This window comes from Lagopus leucura, unplaced genomic scaffold (genome assembly GCF_019238085.1).
Source record: "Lagopus leucura isolate 7727_CA_CO unplaced genomic scaffold, USGS_WTPT01 Super-Scaffold_100035, whole genome shotgun sequence".
NCBI classification, from domain to species: domain Eukaryota; kingdom Metazoa; phylum Chordata; class Aves; order Galliformes; family Phasianidae; genus Lagopus; species Lagopus leucura.
In genome coordinates, this window is record NW_024962284.1 from 3,784,503 (window position 1) to 3,801,692 (window position 17,190).

The window sequence follows — 17,190 nt, forward strand, 5'->3', positions numbered from 1 at the left end:
CCACCTACTATAAAACAGAAGGTCACTACAAATCCTCATTAAAGCTGTCTCGCTGCTTTGGCCTGATTGAAATGTTTCAAACAGTTTATTATTATCATGAAAGCAAGGGCAGCAGTTGCCCTGCCACAACCTGTCTCCAGGACCTTTGCTAGGAAAGGGAGATTTGAAACACGGTGGAAATCTGAGAAATTGCCTGCGGACAGCAAAGGGTCGCTTAATCAACTGCTCCAATCTCCAGCAAAGAAGAAACTCTTACAGATGCCAAAGAGGTGTTAATGATAGATATTGTAAAAGGGAACTGCCACAGTATATCTTTCAAAGACTGCTACAAAAGCCTTGCTGGCAAAAGATCAAGAAAATAGCTTGCAAGTACAGTGCCATATCTGTAACAGAAGTGCGGTGTGACAGGTTTAAAATCCATAAGCTATGCTGAAGTACATAGTTCAGAATCCCAGCGACCCAGCTGGAAATGAGGATGTAGGAAGTCTTGCCATTTAACCACCACAAGAAGAGACCCCAGGCCAACCATCTCCTCGCCACTACACCTTGCACTGGGAATGCCGGCAGCCCACACTGCTTCTCCGTAATCAGCTGGTTTCCACCCTCACACTTGAGAGACTTCAGCAGATGTTAACACTAGAAAACACTGAACCATTAAGGGAAAGCTAACAGCAAAAAAACAACCCACGAATGCCAAGCGCAGTGCAGAGGCTTAAAACAATGGGACATGCTAGCAGCTGGGCAGGCAAAGGAGGCAAAGGCAACTCTGGACTTGGAGGCAATGTTTTTAGTGGGCACTGTGACCATCTGCTTACAGAAGTACAGTGACTTCATAACAACTCCTGTGTTCACCCACTGGTGTCCTTTGGTTCTTTTTTGCTCACCACATTCGTTTTGGTTCTCCCCCCCTGCACCGCCAGAAAGACTTTTGGTTTAAAGTTGTTTGTAGAAACACAGAAAGGTTTGGGTTGGAAGGGACTTTTAAGATCATGCAGTTCCAACCCCCTGCTATAGAAAGGGACTCCTCCCTCTAGACCAGGCTGCTCACAGTCCCATCCAGCCTTGCCTTGATTGCTTGCAGGGAGGGAGTATCCACAGCCATATACATAAATCTCATATAAGTTTTTCTCTTAACTGAAGTTACATCTCTTTTGGCAGAGAGCTTACATCTCCTTTGTAATACAATATATTCTATGCCAGACATTTACACAGAAACATGTAAAGGAAAGCAGTTAGAAAATGGAAAATACACATAGCTATAAATCCCTACTGTAGCTGCACTCTATCTAGAGCTTCATTTCGTTTGATTTTTAAATCCCAATTTTGCCTGAAATCAGCAAGGGGCAAAGCACAACGCGGCTTAAAATGCATCAGTGGAGATGAAACCCAGAATCAAGCCTCACACTTGCGGTTAAAGAAAGCTAGTGTCTTAATAAAGTAGCTCTCTTTCTAGGTCAGAAGACAGAAAGAAAATCTGGAAATGTCAATTACTCTTTCAGTTCCAATAGTGCCACGTCCCCCTCCAAACTCTGATGAAACAAAAAACTCCCCAAAAATTCGGAGCCCTCTCAAACCCGAAGGATGGCAAAGGAGCACTACTTTGTTACTGCCCTTTGAGTTCAGCCTGTGAAGTCAGTGAAGAATCAGCATTTGTTCATATCTTTGGCAATCTTGCTTCTTTGACACATTGATGATATGAGCATTTTGCATCTACGAGTTAACACAAAGAGTTTTTCTTTTAATCTTTTTAACCTTCACTTTAACTAAATTTGGCTCAGATTAAAACTTTTCATTAGCCTTAGGTGAACTTGTTGAGGGTAAGAGACAAAGCTTTCAATCCTGCATACCATGTGATTCTTTTTTTTCTAAAACGTGGTGGTTCAGAGTGGGCAGCAGTCATCCACATCTGTCCTGCTTTTTCATCATCTGATTCTGCTCTTTTTCCAGTATGGCTCTGCTGGCCCCAGACAGGAACAAGCAACTTGCTTAACTTGCTTCCTAGTAGCATTTCAGTTGAGCCAAGGTTAGACTAAATTTCATCTTTCTAAGCTTTTTCTTTCAGAATCAAATATCTGTAGTAACAGAAAGCAGCTGTATGTCAACACGATCCTACAGGAAAGCAGTTGGAAAAGGAGCATGTGTTCAAACTCAAGTCCTGAGGAATAGACTAGGCAGAGCGTTGTGAACTCTCAAAAGGAGAAATGGTGCATGGAAGAGATGTGACAAGAAATGTGAAAGAAACAAGAAGCTGTATGTGGACCAAGAGTGTCATGCTTCTCACTTCACGCCCAAGCTTCTCTTTGTTGCATAGACCACACAAATAATAGAAACACATACAAAAAGGCAGGAATGAAGAGTCATCATATATCTCCTCAGTGCTGTCTCATCTGGAAAGCAAACTGTTACCCTGCCCTCTCACACCATGTATTCACAATTAGGCCCACACAGGAAAACATTTCACCTTGCTCCTCAAAAAGCTTATCGTCCTTCTGCGAGAGATAAAAAGCAGGCAAGATAGCACACTGTTGATTGTGCTACCAGGAGGCGCTCAGATGCCTGGCCTGTGAGACAGTATGATAAAATATTTTCATTTTTAAAAAGCAGCAAAGAAAAAAATGCATTCCAGTAGAATTTCTGTCATTCTTGCCAGAATATATGCATGTTTTGATAAGCAAGATAAAGATGATCTAGTTACACTGTAGGCAGAATATATTTTCATTTGTCCATAAATTGCAAGCCAAACGTGAGCACAGACATTGCATGCCTGGAAGCTTACCAAACACATTTTTCTTGAAGTAGCAAAGTACATCAATAATCTTCCTCCAAGTCTTTTATTTCTCACTTGCCAGTAATTACTTTACTTACTCTGCATCACCATTTTGTCTTTGTAAAGATACACACAGTCCCAAAACAAGCTCTTCAGGAAGCTTTTCGGCCAACACTGAACTTAAGCATCAACAAACTCAGCTGTGCTTTTTATATATTTGCTCAAGTATAATCAACGTTCTGATTTCTGAATTCAGATGTAACCAACAATAACACTGTGAACATCTCACCTGTATATTTGCAACTGAGAACAAAGGTTCAGGCTGACCCTGCCATCTCCTGACTGCTTTACAAGTAGCCCAGCACTCTCCTTTGCACAGAGCCATAAGGCAAAGAACTAAACATCTCCATTAAGAAGGGAAAATACGCTTCTCTTCCAGCAGGAAATAATACAGAGCAAGTGTTACACAACAAACAGCAGGAACATTTTGCAACATCATTAAAATATGCTATTAGGAGTGCCTACGGCCACGTGAATGAAATGCTTAAGCATCAGTGCTTAAAATGAACAAAGGAACCACAATAATAGCAAGACCGATTCAACACCCTCCCTCCAACAGCATACAGTATCAGTTACCACAAATAAATATGTAAAAAACCAACCAACCTGACTTGAGCAATTAAACGGCAGCCAAACTACAGTGAAAATATCATTGTAACCTCAACATTTAAACGGGGACTTGTATCTAAAGCACATGAGTTTCTCTTTCAAGAACTCCTGGACGTGAGTTGGGTTCTTCTGTGCTCCATCAAGGAATGAGGTAGTCTACTATAGCTCAAAAAGGCTTGAAGAAAGCAAGCCAGAATACAGGGAGAGTAAGGAGAATATGGGAAAATAAGAACATATAGCAGAATACAGGAGAATAAGAAAAGCTGATACGGGAAACTCTATCTCAGAGTTCAGGCCAAGCAGCAGCAAGAGCCACATGACGTTGATAACAGGTATTTTCAACCTCAGGTCAAGGATACTTGCTATATGCTCTTGTCAATACACTGTTAACCATGATTGATTTGGTCCAGTGACAGATAATCTATTATGCACTCATACTCCAACCCCACTAAATCAAAGATAGCTTGTCTAGCAGAACAAAATGACACAAAATAGGAGAAGGCACAAAGACAAATCAGTAGCTTTCTTTTCATCCAACTTTTCTCTCTACAAGAGAAGGAAACTAACAGTGCAAAAATTAGCAAGACAGTAATTAAAATCTTGATAGAGGATGTAGGGGAGGAAAAGGAGATAACTCCAAATAAAAACACAGATGGAAGAGAAGCAATAGAAGTCCCAGTGAAATGTCAGAGTTACAAATAGACTAAATATAAAGAACAGAGGGGGGAAAAGTAAACCAGAGTCAAGCTGTGTGGATATATTTATACAAACCCTTGGGGTGAGGGAACAGAACTAGGCTCATTGTTTGCCATCAGCTACTGTAAAAGGGGGAAAAATAGATCCTCTCAGAGTACTAATTAGCATAGCTTGCATGCTTGTCTGCTATTTCCTGGGACAGGCTTGCAACGCCCGCTTTATTCTCTTCCATATTCTTTCCTCATTTGATGCCAATATCTCTGCACAGACAAGATGTTTGGAGACAGTATCCTCTTGCTATGTTTATCCTAAAACCGATCTTCTAAAGAGTACCTAATGCCATCACAACAATCCACCTATCTGAAAAGCGAGTGCATTCAGCCTCTTTTATCACCCACACTTACTATGCTGATGCTCAGTAACCCGTGCTAGCAACAGGAGACACATTTCTGTGAAGCAAACAATCTCCATTACTGTCATCCAGATACCCTTTGTCAGTTACACTGACTGGGGACAAATGGACTGAGCAAATATAAGGAAATAGCAGAGGACATACATAAACAAACAGGTAAAAGACAGGAAACCCACATTACACTTAACACTCTGCTGAACAGCATCCCTTCCTGACACCCACCTGTTATCATACAGGTTGTGAAACAGCAGCTAGTTGCCCTGCAACAGATAAAGCGTGCTAGTCAAACCACAAAGGACTGCAAAGGTAGCTGCAGCGTGCAACATAACATAGATCAGAAGAGCTGCACATGTTCTCCATCCACTCCTACCCCCCGAGGACAAGAGGGATGTGCCACCATTAACCCATCTCAGAGCAGGGCTTCCCTTGGCAAAGTGAGCAACACCTGTCAGAGCTGCACAAGCCCATTTTTGCATATACGAAGCACTGGTTTGCTATGCAAGGATGCAAAGGGTTGTTAAATAAAATCTCCCCCTCAGGCCTTTTCTTCTAAAGGTCTGCATGGCACGGGCCAAAGCTGATTTCCTCATCCAACCGTATCTAGCAAGAACAGCTCAGCCATATACAGCAGCTGTGGAATACCTGACAGGGACAGAAACTTATCTGAGAACGGTGAAACATTCACCTGGAGGTGTTCATACCCACCCTGTTGATCCAGCTCTATGCATTACTGCAGAGTACAGACATTATTTGACATTACACTGTGCACAGCATTTGTGACTTCAACTCAGGTGCTTCCACCCAAGCTGTGCAGCCTGCAGAGAGTTTTGTGTTTCTTCATCTTTATTATTCTCTTCCTTTAGAGAACATACATAGATTTCTTTTTTTATATATATAATGAAGTATACTAGAGCTACGTATAAAATTTCTCCTCAAGCTTTGCAAAGTGTCATCAAAGGATGAAAGAAAAGCCCAACTTCACTTGGGTGAAGCCAGCAGAATCAAATTTATCTCAGCTTCAAACGAGTTGCCGATTTGGAAATTTTAATACAGACTTCTTTTCCTTCTATTAATTAGAAACACTTACAGACTCCTTCCAGCCTTCACAGCACCTCTGGTACGCGAAGCCCAGCACTCCACAGGCCGAACCACAGACAACCTCTCAAGAAGCAACACACGCATTAGCGAGTCGTGAAAAGCCCTCCGAGCTGCAGGAACGGGAGACGGCGGAATTCAAAGCCGCCGCCGAGGTAACGGCGCACAACTCACCTGTGAGAGAAGGCGGCAACTACGAGCAGCGGGAAACGGGACGCCGCCGCAGCCGCTACGGCGTGCCAGCTCCGGGCGCCGCGCGGGAGTCCATCTGGAACCTCAGCGGCCTTCCTCCAGGGCACCGCCCCGCCTTCGGGCCGCCTTCCGGGGTGCCGAGGCGGGGCCGCGGTCCGCGGTAGCCCAGCCCTGCCCTGCCCGGCTCACCTGAGCCCCGCGGGCCGCCCCGCTTCAGCGCCGCCGAGGGGACCGGGGGCAGCGGCTGCCGTTGCTGAGGCGCCACCCGGCGGCGGCGGCGGGAACCCCGCGTGGCGGGCCGCGCGGCAGACGGCTCGCGCCCGGAGCTGCCGAACCGACCCTCGTGAACGGGGAAAAACACGAATCCTTCCGTGCACCAGCAGCGCTGCGCCCTCGTGCCCGTGCTGCCGCCCTGCATCTGCTCCCCGCTTCCTTCCCGTCCGAGGGACTCGGCTGGAGCAGAACGGTGAGAGTGGGAAACAAAAAGTTGGTCAGAGAACTTTTGATGAGCCCGTGGGGAACAAAGCAAATACACAGAAAGACTTCCAAGATGCTCCAATCCGACTGCTCACCCATCACCCATATTTCCCACTGCACCGTCAGCACAACATCCAAACGTTCCTTGAACGCCTCCGTGGGCAGTGACCCCACCAGCTCCCTGGCAGCCCATTCCAGCACCTGACTGCTCCTTCAAAGAAATTCTTCCTGCTATCCAACCTGAACCTCTCCTGGTGCAACCTGAGGCCATTCCCTCTCATCCCATCACTAAATCAGGCTGTGATGTGGGGGGATGGCCTGAGGCACGACAAGTAAGGGATCAAGATCCTGGAGAGCCCCGATAACCAATACAGTACTGAATACACACAGCGCGTTCCTCTGCTGGACTCCAAAGAGATGCTCTCCAGAGCTGTGCTTTGTATGTATCCCACCACGCAGAGCGTTTGGGCCCTGGGACATGCTCCTGTTACAACAGCAGGCAAATGTGAAGGTTATTGAAATGCTGTGGCTGCCTGAGCTAGAAGGAGCACAGCATGGCAGAGCCTCCTTGTTCTCTGCATGGCAATTAAAATAAGGATTTGTTTTGGCTCCTAACAGTAGCTTTTTTGTTTGTTTGTTTTAGAAGGCTTCTTTTAACAGCTTCTTTTCTTTAAGCTATTATCATAGGCTGCTCTTTTGTATTTTCTGTGTGAGTCTTAGATGTCAGCATAAGGCAAAAATCTATAACGATCATTATTTCGTATGTTAAGGACTACGAAAGAAGGGACTGGTGTCACATTATTGAGTTCTGAGCATTCTTGGCATTTTTGTGTGCTGTTATAAAAAATAAATAAATTAAAATACTGGAGTGGAGAATACTATTTCCCAGTACTTATTTTCAAAAATATTTACATGTAATATGCTTGTAGAATTCTGTTCTATTCTCCCTTGATAAGATAAACGTTTCAGAAATGCACGAGTACATTTCTTGTGTTCTTAATAACTGAAGTATTTCTGAATAGCACTATAGATAATCTTATGGTGAAACCTCTAAACTGAAATGGAATGAAATGAAAGAAACTAATCTTTGCCAATTTGGGCATCATTAACATAACAAAGCAGTAACAGAAATATAGGAAGGAGTTGGCACAGTTCACCAACTTCTGGTAGGTGGCTAAGATCAAGAGCATGCTTTTTTTTTACAGTAAAAACTACTTCGTATCAAAAACAAGTTCTAATTGCATTTTTGAAGCGATAGATTTAATTAACTAAAGCTACTGTACAGATCAAATAAAACAAAGAATTCCTGTTATACATATTCTGTTGCACATGATTTAAACGTGCCGATATGTTAAGGTTTTGTATTCACTTAAAGAGCTACAGAATCATACCCCAAGTCAGAGCAGCAGGAACTCTGAAGAAAGGTTCAATTTCTGCTTGAACCTGATGAATTATTTTTATGATTTCAATAAGAAAAAAAAAAGAAGTACAAGAAGCCATGGCCTCCTAGGGCATGGGGTTTTTCTTTGTATTTAAGGTTTCCATGAAATTACTGCTTCAAAACAGTCCAGTACTCTAAAAGCACGCAGTGTATTAAAGCCCACCAGAGGTTCTGCCAAACACCTTGCTGTCTGGCTACACTGACTCCTCTATTTTAACACTACTCCTGCATTAATCACAGCACACAAGGGATTTTGAGATGTACACTGACACTTCTTTGTAAGTTCATTACCTATGCCAAGCTTGTTTAACTCATTATTTGGCCTACTAGCACAGGCACTAACTGTGGAAGGACATACATACATGTTTTACATAGTATGAACTAATTGCAGTGAAACTGTTTCTAGAGCCAGATCTAAACCCAGTGAACCAAGAAAAAACCCTGCCATTTACTGAACTGGACTTCAAATTGCAGCTACGGTTACAGAATTGTTACATGAAAAATACCAAAGATTCAATTCATTTTCCTTCGTTAATTAAACAGCGCATATCATGTATGGTTACTTTAAAAGTCACTAAATGATAGCATTCAATTAATGTGCACGAAAAATCAAGTTGTAAGATTATGATTCAGCCAAACTTTTAAGCATGCTCCTCGTTCAATTCCACTGACAGCAAATTATACACTTGCATTCACTTTCTGGTGGAAGTCAATCTTTTAACTAATTCCTTTTATTTAACTGATGTAGGTAAAATACATGGAGAACACCCTTGAAAAAGCACAGACATGTGCCAAGGTCTTCACTGCCCACACCTCATGGCTGTAGCTCTAAAAATGTATCTATGCTTCAACTCAAAAGTTATTTGAGAGGTATAGATGGCTCTTATTTTCTGCAGAGATATCTATAGTGCGATGTTCTATCAGCCTCACAGAACTGTTAATGCCCAATAACAGGATGTTGTAATGCGTACAAATCTCTACATCATTATCTTGAAATTGTTTTAATAAGAATGCAAGAGAAAGTTTTCCAAAACGAGAAGCCACGTTTCCTCCTACCACCTCTATATAACGTTTCCAGTTTAATGCCTGGGGAATTTCAGGAAATATCTTGTCTATCAGAGAGCTCAGCCTCCTGGAAAAATCCAAATTATATTTCATTACAGAAAGTCCTGTTATTAAAACTGCTCTCATTCAAGATCTTTAAAACTGACAATTCAGTAGACTGGGCCTCACTCTCCTCTCAGGTACATTAGAATAACCCCATCAACTTCAATTATCTTGTACCAGTTCAAAGATCAGGCACGTAGCAATGCCTGCTTGCTGCTATCTACGCAACAGAACACCGTGGGCATCAAGTGTAGCTTTTTTTCTGTAGGAAATGATTTCTCTTTAATACTTTAATAATGGGATCTGACATAGCAAGAATCAAAGGGACTTTTAAGAACTTCGTATTTGTTCCCTTTCTATTATTTTTTTTTTCTGATATACCCTCAAAACTTTAACCAAAATGTAAAATAATGAGATCAAAACTATTTAAAATCAAACATAACTTGTCCAGACTATGGGTTCATATCTGCTGAAATCATACTAAATAATATAAACCAAAGAGCCATAGCTTTGAGCCAAGTCTTTTGTGTATTTGGGAAAGCTTCATTGAGGCTACTAAAATCTGTGTTAAGCCATGTGGATTTTTTCTTCTTAACGCGTGAAATTAGTTATGTTATTCTCTTACCACATTTCAGCTCCATTCTAGTTATTTAGTGTTTAGTGTAAGGATACATCATGTTGTATTTATTTTTTTTCTCATAATAATTAAAGACTTTGAGAAAATTCATAATCGAAGAAAATGAAACGGTAGAAAAATGGTTAAATTATTCAGATTGAGAATGTTGAACTGCAAAACTGGAAAATTTGTGATTAGAAAGCAGTTACAGGCAGGTGTATCTGAGCACCTACCACTGCAGTGAACGAGTATCTTGTTTTTTCAAATTCCTGTGTTTGGTCTTACTTTTGGATATGCCCTCCTTCTGTATATATTTTCATCCAGTATAAAAATGAGGCTAGAGAAGTTTCTTCATGATTAGCCTTTTTTTTCTTTATTTGTTCCTGAAATTTGTAATGGAGGATGTTGGCAGAGCCATGAGTCTGAATTTGAGAAAAGAACAGGTTTGTTTTCATTACAAGGTCACGGTATAGTTGACTTAATTGTGCCGTTTCCAATCTACTTTTGGCAAGGACTGTGCCTAGCACCTCTAAGTTGAAAGTAGCCTTTGATGTGATGCTGATGATTTTATAATGCTTCTTCACTTTATTTATTTATTTATTTATTTATTTTGCAATGAATCTTCAGCTATTTAGCTTTCTCTGGCTAGCTTGAGGGAGGCATTCATGTATTCTAGCAGGAAAAAAATTGTACCTCTCCTCCTAAGGCTATCTCTGTGAATGTTAGGTAGTTCTAAAGGAGTTCAAAGGACTTAAGACCAAATTAAAATGAATAAGGTTTCTTAATACTAGGTAAATGGCATAATTCACCCTATTTCACTTACATTTTTCCAATCTAGAATACCCCTTTTGTTTCTCACAAAACATGTATTCTTGAACGTGAAAACACTTATAGCAATCTTCAGAACTCTGCACAGGAGCCGTGATAGACTTGAGAACTTCACTGTAAGCACACACTCACACCACCTAGGCACCTATTTGAAAAACCTCACTTGTGAGACTGATCTTTTGCAGATGCATCACAGCAAACAGAGACAGGACCCCCCGGGGCTAATTCGGAAAGTCTGCGCTGGGCTCCACACTGCCAGAATTCCTCTGGAGAGCAGTGTTAGCCGTGCTGCAGGCAGATGCACAAGTGCTGCAAACGCTTCCTTCCCAGTGTTTCTGTCTCTCACTACTAGTGACTTTTCACATCTCTACAATTAATTCAGTACACAATTCAGCACATATCCAATCCACAACTAATTTTTTACATAGATTACACAGATACTTATTCCTAGTTCCTTTCTATACGCTTAACCAGAACGCAACTAACTTCCTGAAAGCTGTCCATTGCACAGGACAGTTCAGGTGACATCAACTGTACAGAGATCTACCTTAATTTTTAAGTCTCTTCTAACAATGTGCTTGTAAGTTTTAACTAACTTATAATGCCAATTAATTATCAGTTCTGGTTTTATAAATCAAGTTACTTTTTAAACGAATACCGATGAAATTCTCACCTGTCCAAAGAAGGAACAAATACTGTTAAAAATTTCAAAGAAATTAGAAGAAACTCACATTTTATCAGAATGCGTTGTTAAATAATGATTTTCAAGTTTATAGATTCCTGCCCTTCAAGATCTTGTGTGAATTATGAGATCCAATTTTATTCTCTTAACTGTACTAAAATTTTATAAATGCTATAAAGAAGAATCAACAGCACTTGGAACTGTCTGGCCATGTAATAAAAATGCATTTCTTCGTTGTGAGGTGACAGGTAAGTAAGGTGTACCTGCATGTTGATCAATACGTTTTCCTTTTCCCCTTGAGTTCATTTACTTTTTCTTCATGGGATAATCTTTTTTTTTTTTTTTTTTTTTTTTTAAAGAATTTTCCATTAACATCAAAAATGAACAGCGGAAAAAGGCAAACATAAAGAAAGAAGAGATGGAAGTAGTCAAGAAAAAGTTCAGTAATTTCTAATTATATTCTCTATGTGGTTTGTTCTCTACTTTCTTACTACAGTTGGCAACTGAAGTCTAGGCTTCCTCCAACATCACAGAGGGGGATGTCAAAACACTCTGCCCACACTTACGCTGCAGTAACCCTGAGTGGCAGATACTCTGCCATCTGAGACACAAACTTTGAAACGATTCTGTGATTCCAAAGCACGAACTCTCAAGCAGTATTCCAGACCTCTCCTAGACACTTCTGTCCTGCGAAAACTACAGTAAGTTTGTTGGAAGATGGACCATGTCTCATGTTTTCAACTGCTGATTATTTTGAATAGAAAAATCTACTTTTTTTTAGAAGTTTTTAAGCATGCACAGTTTATAGAATTATTTTTGCTGCATTTGGTAACTTCTGTTGCCAAATGTCTTAAAATTCCTTTTATCACTCTGAATATTGCTTTTGCAACTGGAGATCAATGATTACTTTTTCCACGTCATCAAAAAATAATGACACATCCATATATTTGATCAGCTGCAAATTAGGCCTCTAGATAAACGGCACCCCTTGGACAAGCAAGCTTGGGCATAATAGGCAGATTATTTTGCTGTCAGACGTGCCTGCATGATGAAGCAGATAGGAGGCAAAGCAGTCTTTTTTTCTCACCTTTACATGTTATCATGAATACAACAAATGTAACTGAGGAGACTGCTGGAGCATTTAAAGTATTAAATGTTCTTACTTGTTTTGCTGGACAGCAATGGTCTGAATTCTTAACACTGATAGGTTCACTACACCACATAAAATTGAGGCCAGGTTCACACTGCCCCTATGATACCCTGTGAATTTAAAATACAAATATTAAAAAAATAGTTAAAAGATGCCCTTATGCTACCATTTAAATTAATAATTTTATTTAATTAATCCTTACAACTTCATCATACAATGAGATTTAAAGAATGTATTGTTTCCATTTCCCCACAGCTCTTCCGCCACCAGATTATTTTATACTTCCACTTAGACATTGCTGATGTGTTTACTATTTTGGAAAGATTCCATACCTTCAGAGACTGCCACGTTGTTCTCAGAGACAGCTTGTCCTAAAAAATATGCTTTGCTTGGTTAATGTTTTTAAAAATATGCCCTTTCCTTGCTCCTTCTTCTGTGGCATAGGAAGCTGGAAAAATTCCAGTGACCTTTGGTATGACTGTCTTACAAATTAGTGCAATATATTTCTCTACATTTCACACCGTGCTAAATATTTTTGGCAGTACAAGATGAATATTATGAATCTAGCTTAGTTCTTAAACAGCTTCTCCATTTGTATGGAAACTCTGAAGCTCCTTGGCTTCCAACCAGAGAACTCGTCTTCTGTCTCGTTCCTTACATGTTAATTATTCTTAAAAGAACAACATAATTTAAAAATTAAAAAAAAAAAAAAAAAAAAAAAAAAAAAAACCAAAAACATAGAATAGAATAGAAAATGGAAAAAAAACCAGGAACTCTCTAGAAAGGAACGACATTCCTTGAGGTCCCTTCCAACCCTGGCTATTCTGTGATCCTGTGATTCTACAGCACTTTGGTGAATAAAATACACGTTTCAACTAAATCAATTAGATTCCTCTCCATGTAATTATCTTGAATGCAAACCCAACTTGAATTTAACCAACTACTGATACAATGTAGTTTGCCTGTTTCAAAACACAGCTTTTATTACCAGCCAAAGGCAGTTCAATGAAAATCAGAGGTTTAACCACTCAGAAGCCTGCTGGCAGTATTGATGAGCTGTAATTCTAATTGGAAACCCTTGCAGTTAGCACGCAACAAAACACCATAGCTGTTTTTTAGTGATGATGACATGCTTTGCAGATGTTACCTGCATGGCACCTCCAGACAGGAGTTACCTGAAGAGCTCCATAGACGAGGGGAGTGAAGACGAGGAAGCGTGCATCCACCTGAATTACAGAGCTGGTTCATTTTTCCTCTGCAAGAATGAACTTCATTTTTCTGGCTCCTCCAAAATATTTTCTTTCAGATTTTTTTGCTTAATTATTTTGCTGACTAAGATCTGCCCTGTACATTCAATAAAAGGCCAGGGTGGTCTGATATGTGCTAGAGGGCTTTTTACCAGGAGGACTTCTTTTACAAGGACTAGCTTAAAGCATGAAAGCCATAGCAGTGGCAATGCAATCAATTATATCTGAAACTATGTGTGTATTTTAGAGCTTATGGTAACTGATTCAACGCACAAGCATACGCAAGTATTTGATGACCATTAAACAACATCTCTGTTAATCTTTGATCTCCAAACACCGCTTCCATGTCATTAATGGTGTTACTCAATTAGAATGGAAGCACACGGCAGCTTATTTCCCTCTACCATTACTTGGAAGTTTGAGCAGATTTTTATGATACTATTTGTAACTGTGATAACCGAAATATATTTACTCCATTACACAAAAGTAAGATCTAACCTTTAATAGAGATTTTTTTTTTCCATAAGTCAAATTCTTAATCAGAAAACTCTCAAAAAATCTCCAAACCATTTCTAAAGCTTTTGCCCAGTTGCAATATTAAATACTTGTTTCAGCATTCACAACTGGTATAAAACATCACAACATTATTTTATGGGTGTTGTTTATTGTGTTTTTCTTTCATCTTCTACTGCACCAGTATTTCTAAGATTCCAGCATTCTAGGAGAGCATTTCTGCAAGCAGAATTTCCTTATTTATTGCTGGGAATTGGAGCTGAGAAAGGACTGACTCAGCTCAGGAAGAAGCCATCTGGCAGCAGTCTAGGAACTTCGACACTGAAAGATAGGAAAGTTGTGGGAAGACTGAGCTGAAGAGAAAGAAGAGGCTGTCACAGAAAGGAAGAGAAGGAATATAGAAATGCAGTGGGAAAACTTTTCAGACAAAAGGGCAATTTCAACTGTGCTGTGGATGAGCTGTTAGCTTTCATCTCAGTTCATTGAATCACCTTGAACAGTTTCAGATTTGGGGACATTTGGCTGAAGTCAAAAGGTTAAGTCTTCTACTTTATTTCTTGAGTAATTTCTCTGTTTTTAGGTCCACATTCATCTCAAAAGATTTTTTTTTTTTTAATAACAAAGGAGGAAAGACAAGTAAAAATCCTATCTGGTACCTTTCTAGTGTTATAACATTTTTTCTTGCAGGTATGATCATAGGAGCTTTTTCAGTCTCATCTTTGAAGAAGAAACTACTGATGTGTTTTAGATCTTTTCAAGTCACCTAATTTAGTATCCTTACTTTTTTTGGGATCTAATAGTAATGAAAAAGAACAAGAATAATCTTTAGAGGAGACAACATTAGGTTTTCTTTCTATACATCTTTTGAAAATAGAATGTACCTTAGAATCATTTTTTCCTTTACAAGAGAATATAATGAGAAGGTTTGGAATTTTAACTAAAGATGATGCTCAAACTAATTGTTCTCTAATACTACTACCAATATTTGGGTGGGAATTCATAGGAATTATATAGATTTTTCACGGCAGTTTCCCTCAGAAATGGAGATTACCTTCAGATAAGAAGAATTCTTACAGTATTTACATATTTATTTTCACAGTGAACGTACAGATGCTTTGCCTTTTCTCCCAGAGTACCTCAGCTGGGCAGATTTCAAGCACACCCTGCTTCGAATACAGCTGTGTCAGGAAGCAGTGAAATATTGCTGGGTAAAGCATGGATAGAGCTCACTTTATTTGTACTCCAAATACACAGGCCACTTATGTCAGTCTACCAATGACAGCAGAATATCCCTGCAAAAAGAGAGGTTACTAACTGAATTACTAAGCCTCACTGGTCAGTTAGCTGCCTTGGGGCAAAACTGCTATCTTTTATAACTATGAAGTGCTTAATCATTATGGTAACGAAAATCATATTATCAGCTAAGATTAATTCTTGATTCTCCTGTGCTTAAAAAATTCTTTAATTTTAGCAGGAAAGAGTCCCAGAGAAGACTATTGGAATTTCAAGCTGACTAAAGATACAGCCAATCTTAAAAGGTAATGTTGCATCACCCTTGACCCTGAGTACTACAATTTGTTTCAGCATGAAAAGACAGAGTATTTCCTCAGGAATTGTAAGAGAATTTCTGATGCTTACTGATGGGCTCTTGGCCCATCAGTTTTTCTTGCAGTGTAACATGTTCTCCATCCCATGGTAGTGTATAGGCACCAAAACCTGTTAAAGACTCACATGTCCCTAAATGCAAAACTTTCTCTGGATAAATCCTGTAGTATCATATGCAATTCTGAGACGTATTCGCCCAAGAGCAGCAAAATAATTCTCCTAAGATCTGTTCTGTGAATTGCCTCTGGTTTTCTACAGCTGTTTTATGGTACCTGTTTTTGCGTTTTCCCTTTTTATTTATTTCCCTGGGCATAAGTGGTACACTAGAGCTGCCATCCTTTATGCCATGCTTTTCACTTGCTCGGTTTTTGGTAATAGGCTTAGACTTCAGTGTGGCAAAGTACGTGAGCTTAACTTCACTGTGTGGCACCACGGATATGTAACTTCACTAGATGATGCTGCCAGCACTGAGCAAATTCTTTCCCCTTCTCAAGTTCAAATCTGCTTGATAGTCACAGAGAGTCTTCCTCTTTACCAATTTTATGGAAAATAAATCCTTGAGAATATAGCAGTTTTGCTGTTGCTACCATTTACATGGCCTGGAATGTGTTATAGCTGTTGAATATCCACTAATCATTTGCCCACATTCACTTCAGCTTCTTTTCCCAAAAACATTGAATCTAACATGATACCAGGTGTGAAAAACTACGGAACATGCACAGACATTGAAAGTTATTGGTTGCTTGGCTACTCACATATTGAGCAATCTGCCAAAAACAGAGACCACATTTACTGCTTATCTAGTGCCTCAAACAGGGAGATGGCTACTGCTACTATCATCTAAAATTGAACTGTGAGTTTGGGCGTTAGTAGCAAAAGATAGTGATCATAATTGTATCGTAACAGTAATAGATATTTTTCATATTCGTAGACATTGTTTAAAAGAAAATTCAGTAGTTCAGAACAAAGTTGTTTTCTTAACGTCTTTCATTAGACATGTAGATGCCAACACCTTATTAACAAACATTCCAAAACACAATTATTTATAGGAGAACAATTTCTCCCTCTCTGTGACAGTCTTTAAAAACCAGCCCAAAGGAGGAAGGCCATGACATAAGGCTTCACATTTAAAATTGAGAATATTTTAGATCTTATTTATAAGTATAAAAATTGAGTTATTCTAGAAATGTAAGCACATGAAGTCTACAAAGATAAAGATACAACCAGCTCCTGAGGTGTATTTACATATTTTGCAATATTGCAGTGCCTATCTTGGCTCCTTCCATAATTGATTTCAGTGTATTTTGTTTTGAAGCTGCTACAGTGACATTAAAGTGTCAGGCTTCAATTTATACACCACTCTGTCCAAACCTGCAGTCCTCTCACAAAAGGGAGGCAGTGAGATAGCTCTTAGCATGAGCTATTTTTTTTTTATTTTGCTTGAAAACATCTTGCAAATAAACACTTTATGGCTAACAAATCCTGAAGTTAATTATGGATAAGAAAACTCTTTAGATAAGAAAAGTATGAGCTATTCAGACAAACAATTCTCTTGAGGATGCTGAGTGTGCAATATGGTCACTGATCTGTCACTGCTGATTTACCTTTGGATCACCATTATGTTTCTGTAGCAGCAGGAAATATATCTTCCATGGGTTGCTGTCAATCTCAGATATGTAGGTATCTTTCAAGT